Genomic DNA, 15,454 nt, shown 5'->3' with positions numbered 1-15,454 from the left:
TTATTTCTCTTTAGGCTTGATGACCTTGAACAGAAAGTGATGAGGGCAGATCAGTTGTTATGCAGCTGGTCACACACTTCTCCCTTCCTCACACTATCTTGTCTCTATGAGCCAACTCTTTCCCCACTCTTGCCTGCCTTCTTTAATGAATTTTTTCTTCTGTGATTCAGCTTTTCTCTCCTGCATGAGACCATGGCATGTGCTATTCACTCTTACCAATCATGAACACAGTAGAAAAGTAGGAGGGGCCCTGACGTAACGGGAGAAAGGGGCTGCAGTTTGGAAATTCTCACTGGGGAAAATGGGAGGAGAGCACCAAGGCATGGCTAGTGTACCTGCTGTGGACAAAGTCAGGGAACTGAGAGGATCCTTAGATCAACTGAGATCTGATAACATTTCTGTGTGACCAAAGAGGCCAGCCTTGAATGTTTTCAAGTCTAAGTTTATATTAGTTTATTTTAGTGTACTGAATACCCTATGCTCATGTGTATGTCAGTTTGATATAGAGAGCAGATTCTAGTGCCTCTGTGGCAAACTTAGGTGTACTATGAGTTCTACTCATGAACCTCTATGTTGGACATAATTTCCATGTTGTAGGTGAAGATATTGAATTTCTTTGAGTCTATGGTCAATTTGTAAAACCAATGAGCCAGAATTTGAAAGAAATTAATCCAAGTTTCTACTGAATAATATCTCTTTCTAAGTAAATGTAACCATTTTATTATTTTTCTTAGGGGATTACAGTTTGAGAGTGTCTCTAAATTTCTTCTCTTTACTATGAATAAAAATACACTTATTTATAAATTATAAGAAAAAAATACCTCCAATACTGGGACAAAACTAAATTTTCCTGCCACATCTTGAATTTTTTGCACAATGCCAGCAAGCCAAGTTTTGGTAGAGTATTGACTGAAATTATTATTAGTAAGGATACAGTTGCCCTAGAGTACATACCTCCATGTAACTGTACCTCCCAGCTCTCAGAAACCACTCATTCACATCTGAGGTCAGTTCAAAGCAGACAAGTCTAACTGTGTCACCAGTCTTGCAGCTGACATTGGTCAGGTGTCCAGATACTACCACTTTCATTTTACCTGTACGATCCTTAATCACATAATATATACAATTTGTCCCTTTACATTTCTGCAAAAGAAATTAACATTCATCTTCTGAGACATGTGTCAAAATTTATCACCTCAATGAAAAATTATGTGGGTTAAGAGATACTTGTCTCTGTCAAAGCAAATGAGTATATTATGATTAGAATTGCAGGCACAAGGGACAGTTCAGTTGGTAAGGCTGCTTGTTGTCAAGCTTAGGAACCTGTGTACAATCACAGGATTCATGATTTAGAACACAACCCACTTTCAGAACTGTTCTGTGATCTCCACAGGAGCACCATGGAATGAGTGTTTCTCCTCAAACCTCACAGTCTAATTAAAACTTAATTAATTAGTTAAAAATAAATACAATTATGTAAGCACACATTTTAAAAATTGAATGTCAGGAACAAAACAGCTTAAGATATTCGTTTTGGAAAATTCATCCTTTGAAACTTTCTCTAGAAAAACTGAGTGTCTTCCTAAGCACTGGTGCTAACTTATAAGAAGAGCTAAGATTTCTTACTGAGCAAAAGGAAGGGAACAAAAACGAAAGCCACAACAAAAGTATATAAGTAAGCAACAAAAAAACCCAGCTGGTTACCTTTACAGGTTCCCTAAGTATATTTGTGAGACCTGAGAAGAAAAGCTCTATCTCATTGTGAGCCTAAAAATGACTATTGTAGTTCTCATTTAAATGGACCACATTTAGTCAGCGTGTACACTCATTCACTCTACTCTATAGCTCTCAAAAATTAAAGTCACATCATCTAACTAACTCTGCTCTTTTGGTTTGCATTCAATTTACTTATAGACACATGTATATTCACAGTCATTTAAAAACACTGTATATAAGCAGTACTGATAAAATTGATTAATACACTGCTGAACAAATGCATAAAAGAATATGAAAGAATATTGTAAACACGTGGTCAAGTCAGATAAACATGCTGTTTTGTAGGGGTTTGGCACTTAAAGATATTCCCAGAGTCCAGAATTGTTCAAAGCTCTTGCTTTTGTTATCCTCAGTTCTAAGTTAAGAAATTAAACTGTATTTTCCAGTCAGCCAAACTTCTCTTTGTCTTGTTACATAAAGCAGAAGTCACTTCCTCAACATCTTGATGTAAAGCAAAGAATAGAGGTGAGAACAATTTAAAGGCATGAGGGTCAGAATCTCAGCTTGTTGGACAAAGCTGCATTCTAGGCCAGAATTGTCTATTTGGTTTCTTATTCTCATTGTCTTGACCTGTATCTAGGCTAGGATTTTGACTCTTCATTCACAGTTGAATTATCTGTAAGACGGGAAAGGAAGCTATCAAAAAAATAAAATTTAAAAAGAAAGTGAGGCATAAACTGAACTGTAAGGGACTGGGGTGCCTGTAGATGGATCTTCATGGCCAAGAAAATGCCAAATGTTACTGATGACTCTCTTTCTAAAGAACTACCATGGTGTTACCCCGAGAGAAAACATTAAAAAAGATGACATAACATACAAGATTTGGAAACTCATTCATCTTTCTCTTATACAGAGGCCTATGTTTCTTATATTCAGTAACTTAACAATGTTGTTGTTGCTAAGATTTAACATGAGTTTCCAGAAAGAAGAATTACAAAATAGTCTAATGCCTTACCTCATGTATTTTAAACTTTCCATTCACAGGTATTTCTCTTGTTATTGAGTGGAGCTCACGGATTTTAGGATTTGGAATGGGTTTTTCAGTCAATGATCTTGAGATTTCCATACTATTAGTCACCTCAGACACACTTGAGGCTTTGTGTATCACTAGAGACCCATAGCTACCAAAATAGTCTGAGAAAGCAATGACTCTTTGTGGGGTAAACATATCCTGTAGGTTTTCTTCAAACACCTTCACTCTGAAGAATTCAGTGTCAGTAGCCACTGTAGCATGGAACATCTTTTTATTTCCTGCAATATCATAAGTAAATGGTTTTGTAGCTTCCAACACCATAACTTGTTTGGGACCTTCATGGAAACCATCTTCCTCAGAAGGTTCATTAGGTAGTTTTTTCAACCTCATTTGTTTCTTCTGCAAAGAATGTACACAAGAAAACCAGTCTCCGTTAAAACATGTAAGGAAACTTTCATTGACTAGAATGGAGAAATTCTAAACAATGATAAATGTGCTATCATTTGGGTAATAGAAGAAATAGAGTTTTACGTTGTAATTCCAGCTGATACTAATCTTACATAGTCGATAAGGGATTGTATATTGGGGGAGACTCAGATAGACCCATGTAGTCTATAATCAGGTGCTCTTGTGAATTGCTTCACAAGAGCCCAGGCAGGGCTTTGTAAAGATCGGAATTATAAAAACATTTCCAAAATATCAGTCCTGCCTTGCAAAAAAAAGTCTTAGCTTGGCAGCCACTAGATTCACCCCAAGAGCCTTGCCAATCTGAATGAATAGATTAGAATCTCTTCACTTACAAAATAACAGGCATGGCAAAGGATACTGGACCTGGACCTTCCTTCCTCCCTCCCTCCCTCTCTTCCTCTCCCCTACTTCCTTGCTTTCTTTTGGAACAAGTGTCTCATTAATTGGCTTGAAACTTGGAATCCAGGCTAGGCTTGTCTAGAACCTACAGAGGTCCACCTGCCTCTGTCCACCCAGTTTTGTAGCTTTATATAGCATTATAGTTGTGCTTCACCACATCTGGATTTCTCGCACTATTTATAAATTTCAGGGGAAGCAATTTGAAATATAATGGTCCCACAGAGCTGAAAGAGAAATATGACAGAAAACACACACACACACACACACACGCACACGCACACGCACACGCACACCTAGAAACCAGTCAGTATGGGAGGTGTCTCTGAACCTCCCAGCTTCCTGGCCTGTCATGCACAAAACCTAGTTAGGAGTCACTTCAATATTTGTTTAGGTTAAATTCTTTTAAGGGACCATGACACTGCTTAAACAAAGTGTATGCATGTACAAGAAAAAGTATTTTGGATAATACTTCTGTTGTCTTTAATACACTTTTAAAAACTTATAGGAAGTATAAAACTATAAAGATTCTAAATATTATTTTAAAAGTAAAGGCAAGTTGCTATGCAAATCCTTCCTTATAACTGTTCCCTACTGCTTATTGCTTTGTGTGTTTATGATGAATCAGGATATTAGTCGTACAAATGCAAGATCTCTTAGAAAATTGTTACTCTCTTAGAAGAGAAAACATCCCTACAGACTCAAAAGAGGCTCCTTGTGCCTAGGTTTGTCTGAAAGAAGGAGCCATAAATGCTCTATCTAGCCCAGGTTACTCTGAGAACAAGAGGACAGCTCTGACATTCACTCTCATATCCATTCATGATGGATGGGTAACTTCATTCAGCCCCCAATGCTCAGACACCTTTCATGATGGGTAGGACAACATTCTTTTGATGCAAATGGCATCAATAAACTTGGCCTTAACAAAAATGCTTTATAAAGCTGATGCCATCCAAAGAAAATAATTACTAAATAAAATCAATTAATTATTAATCAAACTGATTGATTAATCAAATAATTATTAAATATGTTTTTAATTATATTACTGTCATTACTTATGAGCACAAATAGTTAGAAGTGCCTATGAATCTCATGTTCCAAGTTGCACTCTGATATGTTCCAAGTTATACTCACATTCATAGTGAGTTCTGATGTAATGGTACCATGCAATAGAAAAAGTAGATTTATGTCAATTGCAGTGTTTCAAAATATACATCCAATGAATGAATGAACATATAAACTAACTAAATTAGTTGGAGGTTAGAGTTCTTTCAAGGTTGTGATCATTATAATACTATTATAAAGATATCAGAAATGAAACAGAAAATCATAAAATTTAATGAGGAATGGCTGGGAGCATTTGGTGGATTCAAAGAAAGAGCCTGAGATTGACTCACAGTGGTGGCAGGAGTGGTCTGAGGATGACTCTCAGAAAGACCTGAAGAATGGCTCTGAGAAGTCTGATGTTGACCCTCAGTATGATCTGTGCTGGTAGGTGAAGTCATGTGAAGCTGGGACATCATCTGCTGTAGTGCATCTCTTGTTGTAGGATCAGATTTTTTGCTTGAGCTCTTCTGTTTACAAAGGGAAAAAAGATTGTTTCCTGCATAATTATTTTCAAAGTCAGAGAATACAAGAACCTTTCTCTTTAGTTCTCTTCACAGAAGGTCTTTGCTCTCTAATTTTCCCTGTAATGACAGCACATCCACAAATACCTTTACCAACCAGCTTCCAGCTACCCTAACAAAAATTACTAACTCCAGTCTGTAAAACAAAACAAAGGTAGAAACATTCTTCTCCAGTGTTGAGCCAACCATCCAACAGGTTATCAGATCCCAAATGGTCAGCTCTAATCATTTACACATACAAAGGACACACATATACATGCATGAGGTATATATAAATATATACCTCAATAATTAAAGAAGTCATGAATTTGAGAGGGAAGTACCAACACTGAACCTTGTGTACTTATGGGTTTCACAGAGCTACCTGCTCTCCACAGAACAGGGGCAGGACTCACCATGCTGGAAATTTCTTCAGTGATGTCCAGATACTAGATCCTCAGCAAGGCAGAAACGGCTTGTCAGTTTTAAGTGGGAAAATAACACTGGTTAAATACTCCTCTCTGAATGGGCTGTTTGGGTATCTCTGGGTGATCTTCCTGAGTTAGTAGTGACTAATTCATATGGACTCATCCCACTATTACTCACAGATTTTGACTTGTTAAGCAGGAAATTACTGTAGTCACAAGGAAATTCAGCTATACTCTGATGCTATTTTGAGAAAATTTTACAGGTACAAGTTCAGGCATGGACGTTTTCTCATCTTTCAGACTTACAGGTAAATCACTAGGACTCTACATTCCATTAAAGTTATACAACATCTCATTGGAAAAAGATAAGACACTGATCCACTCCAACCTTTAGAGTTAAGGATCCTAAGAGATGATAGAAAGAGAACTCATTAGCTGCCTATTACCACCATGGCTTGACTGTATTTACTGAAATAAGGGCAATCTTAAACTGAAACCACTTTCCTTTCAAACATTTTCTTATGCATTTATTCATTTATTCATTGTTGCAAGCTGTGGATTTCAGAGTACAATGTCACTATAATATGCAAACCCAAATTCAAATAAATATACAACAATCTGGCATTGGCTGTCTTCTGGACTACAGAAGTAAAAATATTCCCTTGGCATTTCTGCATTATTGTGGACAGAATTTCTGCATTTCTTGTGGACGGTTAGGCTAGGTTGGGGGCCTATTTTGTAATGAGAGCCCCCCCAATGGTCTGAAAATTGTGTAAGAGTTTACAGCCTCTGGAAGCATCAGGATCTGAAAGCATTTGACTGTGTTTTTCTATGTGGGCTAGTGGATGGTTTCTGGAATAATATTTTGGGCTACTGAAATAATGTGACATGGAACCAATGGCAATAAGCAAATGGTGGTGTGGAAGTCTACTGCCTTAACTGGAAGCAGGTTGATATCATGGCTGATGGCTGCTACCATTAAGCTACCCGGGTCCATTCATTTACCTTCATGGGAATCATGAGTATACATGATGCTTTTTAAGACCTGATATTTAACAACTTTCATATTCCTTTGTGTTTTGCAACAGTGAATGGCAGGGGGTGGCAGTAAGGAGTAGCATCAAGTGTATAATCTAGGTCACAGCTCTCCTGTAGGGGTTGGTTATAAGGACCCCTAGATCTTGTATGAACTTAGATTACTAGTTTCCTTGGGTTTCCTGACTTGGGTCACATAGGAAATGGTTTAAGACTGATACTGGAGCCATCTAAAGACAACTGAATCAAGAGTAAAAGAAAAGTGCAGAAGATGTGGTTGGAAACCATAGACACCCATGCCTATCCAAGTTTCTCTTTAGTGGGCTTTATATGCTGTGTGATGCACCAGGTAGAGTAGGACATTGTATAGTCATAGAGAGGTTTGAAAATGACTTAACTCAGAGGGCCAAGACCATGTGGAAAAAGTAGGGTATGGTGCTACATGCTTCAAACCCAGCACTCATGTATTAGAGATAGGAGTGTCTCTGTGAGTTCAAGTCCAACCTGGTCAACATTGTGAGTTTCCAGGCAGACAGAGTTACACAGTATGACCCTGTCTCAAAAAATCAAGCAAAAAAAACATGTGGCAAGAATGAACATGATTTATTCTGTTTTCATTTTAATTTCATTTCACAATCACTTCAGCATGAAGAACACAAATCACCATCATTGAACTAGATAGTTCTGCCCAGTGTTCCTCAATCCAATGTGTGCGGAAGATATGTAGCAGAAGAATGCCAAAAATGAATTTTTCTTGACTTTTAGGATTGTCTAAGTATTTGGAGAATTGTCCTGTCACACAGATGTCTCAGAACAAAAAGAAGCAGACAATTATGCATTAACAATTAAAGACTTAGTCAGGGGAAACTTACACACAAGGTGATCTTGTTATTTATCACAGGGTGCAGATCACAGCCATGAAAAGTCTGGAAAGATATGCCCAGGGGTAAAATAGTGGTATGTATATCATCAGTGAAACCAGTTACGTTCTTCGATTTAAGGCCCATGTACATCTATACATACACACACACACACACACACACACACACATACATGCATACATACATGTTATACAACAAAAATTATTTTTAAAAAGGCTAACACATTGAGAATGAGTAGAATATTGGATGAGTTGGAAAGAAAAAAGAAAAGTGAAGTGGTGTAATTGTATCTCATTTAAATATATTTTTCCTTTTTATTTTCAGAAACACTCTTAATTACATATCCATCCCCCATCCCCTCACCCTCCCATCCTCCCATGCTTCCCACCAATCCTCCAACCCCAGGGATAGTGAGGCCCTCCATGGGAGATCATCAAAGTCCGTCACATCACTTGTGGGAGGGCCCAGGCCACCCTTTCTGTATCAGGGCTGCAATAGTATCCCTCCATAGGGAATGGGCTCCCAAAGTCCATTTGTGACCTAGTAATAAACCCTGGTTCTACTGTCAGAAGTTCCATAGACTGCCTTGGTCTCCTAGCTGGTACCCACATTCAGAGGGCTTGGTTTGGTCCAACGACTAGGATCTGCGTGCTCTCATTAGGTCATGTCAACTGTTTCTGAGGGTGTCTCCAGTTCTGCCTTGGTTCATTTGGTCATCTCTCCTCCCTCTCTGCAACTGGATTCTATGAGTATGGCTCAGTGCTCAGCTGTGGGTGCCTGTTTCTGCCTCAATCAACTACTGGGTCAAGGTTCTAGGAATGGTAACCAAGGCAGTCATCAATTTAATTATAGGGGAAGGGCATCAAAGGTCGCCTCTCCATCACTGCCTATATTCTTAGTTGGGGTTATCCCTATGGATCCCCTACCATTTCCTCTGTGCTAGACCTCTCTCCAAACATGTGCTGGCTCTCTTTATCAAGGCATCTTCTTTCTTTCCCTCTTCTATCTGCCCCCTGTCTCAGTTCTCCTGTTCTCCTCCCCTTTTCTCCCCTGCTCCCCTTTCCATCTCCCTCCTCTCTTCCCTTGTGCTACCAATTTGCTCAGGGGTCCTTGTTCCCCTCCTCTTACAGGGGGACCATGAGTTCCCTAGCTCTTTGGGCGGTGTGGATTGTAGGCTGGTAATCCTTTTCGCTATGGTTAAAAACCATGTATGAGTGAGTACATACCATGTTTGTCTTTTTGTGACCGAGTTACCTTACTCAGGATGGTTTCTTCTAGTGCTATCCATTTACCTGCAAATATCAAGATTCCATTTTTTTCTGCTGAGTAGTACTCCATTGTGTAAATGTACCACATTTTCTCTATCCATTCTTCAGCTGAAGGGCATCTAGGTTACTTCCAGATTCTGGCTATTACAAATAATGCTGCTATGAACATAGTTGAACATATGTCCTTGTTGTATGAATGTGCATTCTTTGGGTATATGCCCAGGAGAAGAATTGCTGGATTTTAGGTAGACTCATTTCCATTTTCCTGAGAAACTGCCATACTGTCTTCCAAAGTAGTTGTACAAGTTTGCACTCCCACCAACAATGGAAGTGTGTTCCTTTTTCTCCACATCCTCTCCAGTATAGACTGTTATTGGTGTTTTTTATTTTAGCCATTCTGGCTGGTTTAAGATGGTATCTCAGGAAGCATTCACCTGTACCAATTTGTTCAAGGATAACTCCCACTTTTTCTTCTAACAGGTTCAGTGTGGCTGTATTTATGTTAAAGTCTTTGATCCATTTGGATTTAAGTTTTGTACATGGTGATAGATATGAATCTATCACAATTTTCTACTAGTACACATCCAGTTATGCCAACACCATTTGTTGAGGATGCTTTTTTCCATTGTATAACTTTAGCTTCTTTTTCAAAAATCAGGTGTTCATAGGTGTATGGTTTTCAATTCGATTCCATTGGTCTACCTGTCTATTTTTGTGCCAATACCAAGCTTTTTTCAGGACTATGGCTCTATAATAGAGCTTGAAGTCAGGGATGGTGATCCAGAAATTCCTTTATTGTACAGGGTTTTTGTGGTTATTCTGGATTTTTTGTTTTTCCATATAAAGCTGAGTATAGTTCTTTGAAGATCTGTGAAGACTGTGTTGGGATTTTGATGGGGATTGCACTAAATCTGTAGATTGCTTTTGGCAAGATTGTCATTTTTACTATGTTGATCCTACCTATCCAAGAGCATGGGAGATCTTTCCATTTTCTGGTGTAGTCTTTAATTTTTTTCTTTAAGGACTCAAAGTTATTACTGTACAGGTCTTTAACTTATTTTATTAGCATTACTCCAAAATATTTTATGCTCTTTGTGGCTATTGTAAAAGCTAATGTTTCTCTGATTTCTCACTAATTTAAATTTAATTTAAATTAGAAACAAGTTTATTTCACATGTCAATCCCAGCTTCCTCTCCCTCCTCTCCTCTCCAGCCCCCTTCAACCCTCTCCCAACCCCTCCCTCAATCCCCACTCCACTCTCCAAGGAGGATGAGGCCCTTCATGGGGGATCACGAAAGTCTGTCATATGATCTGTGGCAGGGGCTAGGCCCTCCCCTATGTGTCCAGGTGGAGACAGCACCCCTCCAAGTGAAATGAACTCCCAAAGTCCATCTGGATGACAGGGATAAATGCTGATTTACTGCCTGAGGTCCTAAAGGATGCTGAGGCCTCCTCACTGACACCCATGTTCAGGGGGTCTGGATCAGTCCCATGCTGGCTTCTCAGCTATCAGTCTGGGGTCTATGAGCTCCCCCTTGTTCAGGTCAGCTGTTCTGTGGGTTTCACCTGCCAAGTCTTAATTTCTTTGCTCATCACTTCTCCCTCTCTACAACTGGGTTCCCGGAGTTCAGTTCAATGTTTAACTGTGGGTGTCTGGCTCTGCTTCTTTCAGGCACTGGATGAAGGATCTAGGATGACATACAAGGGAGTCATCAATCACATTATCAGGGAAGGGCACTTAAGGTAGCCTCTCCACTATTGGTTAGATTGACAGTGGTGTCATCCTTGTAGGCCTCTGGACGTCTCACTAGTGCCAGATCTCTCTTCAAACCTATAATGGCTCCTTCTATTATAGTATTTCTCATCCTTCTCTTCTCTATTATTCCCCCGAATCAAATTTCTTGCTCCCCATTTCTTACTCTCCCCTCCTCTTCATCCCCTCTCTCCCAGGTTCCTCCCCCTCCCCCCCATGCTCCTAATCCCCTCAGAAGATTCTGTTCTGTTCCCCTTCTCTGGGTTACCATGCATATCTCTCTTAGGGTCCTCCCTGTTTCCAAGACTCTCTGTCAGTGGAGTTGTAGGCTGGCAATCCTCTGTTTCATGCCTAAAATCCATATATGATTACATACAATGCTTGACTTTTTGTGACTGGGTTACCTCACTAAGGATGGTTTCTTCTAGTACCATCCACTTGCCTGCAAATTTCAAGATTCCATTGATTTTTCCACTGAGTAATACTCCATTGTGTAAATGTACCACATTTTCTCTACTCTTCAGTTGACGGGCATCTAGGTTGCTTCCAGTTTTTGTCTATTACAAATAATGCTGCTATGAACATACTGTAGCAGATGTTCCTGTTGTATGAATGTGCATCTTTTGGGTATATGCCTAAGAGTGGAATTACTGGATCTTGGGGTAGACTGACTCCCAATTTTCTGAGAAATCTCCATACTGATTTCCAAAGTGCTGTAAGAGTTGGTACTCCCACCAGCAGTGGATGAGTGTTCCCCTCTCTCCATATCCTCTCCAGCATAAATTGTCATTGGTGATTTTGATTTTAGCCATTATGATAGGAGTAAGATGGTATCTCAGAGTTGTTTTGATTTGAATTTCCATGATGGCTAAGGATGTTGAGCACTTTCTCATGTGTCTTTCAGCCATTTTAAACTCCTCTATTGAGAATTCTCTATTTAGTTCAGACCCCCCACTTTTTAATTGGATCCTTTGGTGTTTTGGAGACTTGCTTATTGAGTTCTTTGTCATATGTGGGGTTAGTAAATATTTTTTCCCATACTGTGGACTGCCTTTTTGTCTTGTTGAATATGTCATTTGCCTTACAGAAACTTCTCAGTTTCAGGAGATCCCATTTATTAATTGTTTATCTCAGTGTCTATGCTACTGGTGTTATGTGCAGGAAGTGGTCTCATTTACCAATTTGCTCAAATGTGCCTCCCACTCTCTTTTCTAACATATTCAGTGTGGCTGGATTTATGTTGAAGTCTTTGATCGATTTGGACTTATGTTTTATGCAAGGTGATTGACCTGGATCTATCTGCAGTCTTCTACATGCAAGCAATGAATTATGCCAGCACCATTTGTGGAAGATGGTGTCTTTTTTCCAATGTATAATTTTAGGTTCTTTGTCAAAAATCAAATGGTCATAGGTGTGTAGGTTAGTATCAGAGTTTTCAACTCAATTCCACTGGTCTACCTGTCTATTTTTGTGCCAATACCAAGCTGTTTTCAGGACTATAGCTCTGTAATAGAGCTTGAAATCAGGGATGGTGATGCCTCTGGAAGTTCCTTTATTGACAGGGTTGCTTTAGCTATTCTGGGTCTTTTGTTTTTCCATATAAAGTTGAGCATTGTTCTTTTGACATCTGTGAAAAATTGTATGAATATTTTGATGGGGATTGTGTTGAATCTGTAGATTGGTTATGACAAGATTGCCATTTTTACTATGTTAATACTAACAATCCAAGAGCATGGGAGAGATTTCTTTAATTTCTTTCTTTAACGACCCAAAGTTCTTGCTGTACAGGTCTTTCACTTGTTGGTTAGCATTATTCCCAAATATTTTGTGTTGTTTGGGGCTGTTGTAAAGGGTGCTATTTCTCTGATTTCTTTCTCAGCCACTTAGTGTCTCTATATAATAGGGTTACTGATTTTTTTAGTTAATCTTGAATCCTGCAACTTTGCTGAAGATGTTTATCAGCTGTATGAGTTCCCTTGTAGAGTTTTTCAGGTCACATATGTAAACTATCATATCATCTGCAAATAGTGAAAGTTTGACTTCTTTTTTCCAATTTGTATTCCCTTCATCCCCTTTTGTTTTCTTATTGCTCTAGATAGAACTTCAAATACAATATTGAAGAGATATGGAGAGAGTGCACAGCCTTGTCTTGTTCCTGATTTCAAAGGAATTGCATTGAGTTTCTCTCCATTTAGTTTGGTGTTAGTTGTTGGTTTACTGCATATTCCTTTTATTATGTTCAGGTATGTTCCTCTTATCCCTGATCTCTCCAGGACCTTTATTATGGAGGGGTGTTGAATTTTGTCAAAGGATTTTTCCGCATCAAGTGAGATGATCATGTGGTTTTTCTTTTGCAGTTTGTTTATATGGTGAATTATACTGATAGATTTTCGTATGTTGAACCATCCCTGTATCCCCAAGATGAAGCCTACTTGATTATGGTTAATGATTTTTCTGATGTGTTCTTGGATTCGATTTGCTAATATTTTATTGAGTATTTTTGCATTCATGTTCATGAGGGATATTGGTCTGTAGTTCTCTTTCTTATTTGTGTCTTTGTGGGGTTTGGGTACCAAGGTAATTGTAGCCTTGTAAAAAGAGTTAGGCAATGCCCCTTCTGCTTATATTGTGTGGAACAGTTTGAAAAGTAATAGCATTAGCCTGTCTTTGAATTTCTGCACTGAAACCATCTGACCCTGGGCTTTTTTTTGGTTGGGAGACTTTTGATGACTGCTTCTATTTCATTAGAGATTATAGGTCTGTTTAAATTGCTTATCTGTTCTTGATTTAATTTTAGCAGGTAATATCTATTCAAAAAATTGTCCATTTCCTTTAGATTTTCAAATTTTTTGTAGTACAGGTTTTCAAAGCATTACCTGATGATTCTCTAGATTTCCTCAGTGTCCGTTGTTGTGTCCCCATTTTCATTTCTGACTTTGTTAATTAGCATTCTCTCACTCTCTCTCTGCCTTTTGGTTAGTTTGGATAAAGGTTTGTCTGTCTTTTTGATTTTCTCAAAGAACCAACTCTTTATTTCATTGATTATTTGTAATGCTTTCCTGGTTTCTACTTTATTGATTTCAGCCCTCAATTTGATTATTTCCTGGTGTTTACTCCTCCTGGGTGAGTTTGCTTCTTCTTTTTTTTTTTAGAGCTTTCAATTGTGCTGCTAATTCTTCAGTGTGACTATTCTCCAGTTTCTTCATGTGGGCACTTAGTGCTATGAACTTTCCTCTTAGCACTACTTTCAAGTGTCCCATAAGTTTGGGTATGTTGTGTCTTCATTCTCATTGAATTCCAGGATGTCTTTAATTTCTTTTTTTATTTCTTCCTTGACCCAGGAATGGTGCAATTGCCCATTGTTCCGTTTGTGGGGTTTCTGCAATTTGTGTTGTTGTTGAATTCTAACTTTAAAGCATGGTGGTCTGATAAGATACAAGGGGTTTTTCCAATTTTTTTTTTTGTATCTGTGGAGGTTTGCTGTGTTGCTAAGTATGTGGTTGATGTTACAGAAGGTTCCATATGGAGCTGAGAAGAAGGTATATTCTTTTGTTTTTGGATGGAATTTTCTATAGATGTCTGTTAATACCAATTGGGTCATAACTTCTGTTAGTTCTTTTGTTTCTTTGTTAAGTTTCCGTAGGCGTTCCTGTCTAGTGGTGAGAGAGAGGTGCTTAAGTCTCCTACTATGTTTTATGTGTGATTTGAGTTTTAGTAATGTTTCTTTTACGAATGTGGGTGCCTTTATATTTGGGACATAGATGTTCAGAATTGAGACTCCATCTTGATGGACTTTTCCTGTGATGAACATGAAATGCCCTTGTTCATCTCTTTTGATTCATTTTAATTTGAATTCTAATTTGTTAGATATTAGGATTGCTGCTACACAAGCTTGTTTCATGTATCCGTTTGATTGGGAAATGTTTCCCCAACCCTTTACTCTAAGGTAACGTTTGTCTTTGATGGTGAGATGTGTTTCTTGTATGCAGCAGAAGGATAGATTCTGTGTTCATATCCATTCTGTTGGCCTGTGTTTTTTTATAGGCAAATTGAAACCATTGACGTTGAGGGATATTAATGACCATTGATTGTTGATTCTTGTTTGTTTTGGATTTATCGGTGGTGGTATTATTGTGTGTGGATTCCCCCCCCCCTTTATTCTTTTGGTGTGTGGTAAAGTGTGATTATCTATTGTCTATGTTTTTGTGAGTGTAGTTATCTTCATTAGGTTGTAGCTTTCATTCCAGTATTTTCTGTAGGGCTGAATTTGTGGATATGCATTGTTTAAATCTGGTTTTGTCATGGAATATCTTGTTTTCTCCATCTATAGTAACTGAAAGCTTTTGTCTGGGCTGGTATCTTTGTTCCCTTAGTGTTTGTAGGACATCTATCCAGGACCTTCTGGCTTTCATAGCTTCCATTGAGAAGTCAGGTATAATTCAGATAGGTCTGCCTTTATATGTTACTTGGCCTTTTTCTTTTGCTGCTCTTAATATTTTCTCTTTATTCTGTAGATTTGGTGTTTTGATTATTATGTGGCTAAGGGAATTCTTTATGTGGTCCAGTCTATTTGGTGTTCTGTAAACTTCTTGTACTTTTATAGGTATATCCTTCTTTAGGTTGGAGAAGTTTTCTTCTATGATTTTGTTGAATATGTTTTCTGTACCTTTGAGTTGTATTTCTTCATCTTCTTCTATACCCATTATTCTTAGGTTTGGTCTCTTCACAGTGTTCCATATTTCCTGGATATTTTGTGTTAGGGATTTGTTGGACTTGAGATTTTCTTTGGTCGATGACTGTATATCCTCTAATGAGTCTTCAACACCTGAGATTCTCTCTTCCATCTCTTGTATTTTATTGGTTATACT

General features: G+C 38.3%; 1 pseudogene; it reads right to left on the bottom strand.

Moving 5' to 3' along the window:
- The window catches only part of LOC101841640, a 30,335-nt pseudogene continuing 14,881 nt past the window's right edge, over window positions 1-15,454 (bottom strand).

Source organism: Mesocricetus auratus, unplaced genomic scaffold (genome assembly GCF_017639785.1).
Source record: "Mesocricetus auratus isolate SY011 unplaced genomic scaffold, BCM_Maur_2.0 Super-Scaffold_100676, whole genome shotgun sequence".
NCBI lineage: Eukaryota > Metazoa > Chordata > Mammalia > Rodentia > Cricetidae > Mesocricetus > Mesocricetus auratus.
This window is presented reverse-complemented; position numbering and strand designations above follow the sequence as displayed.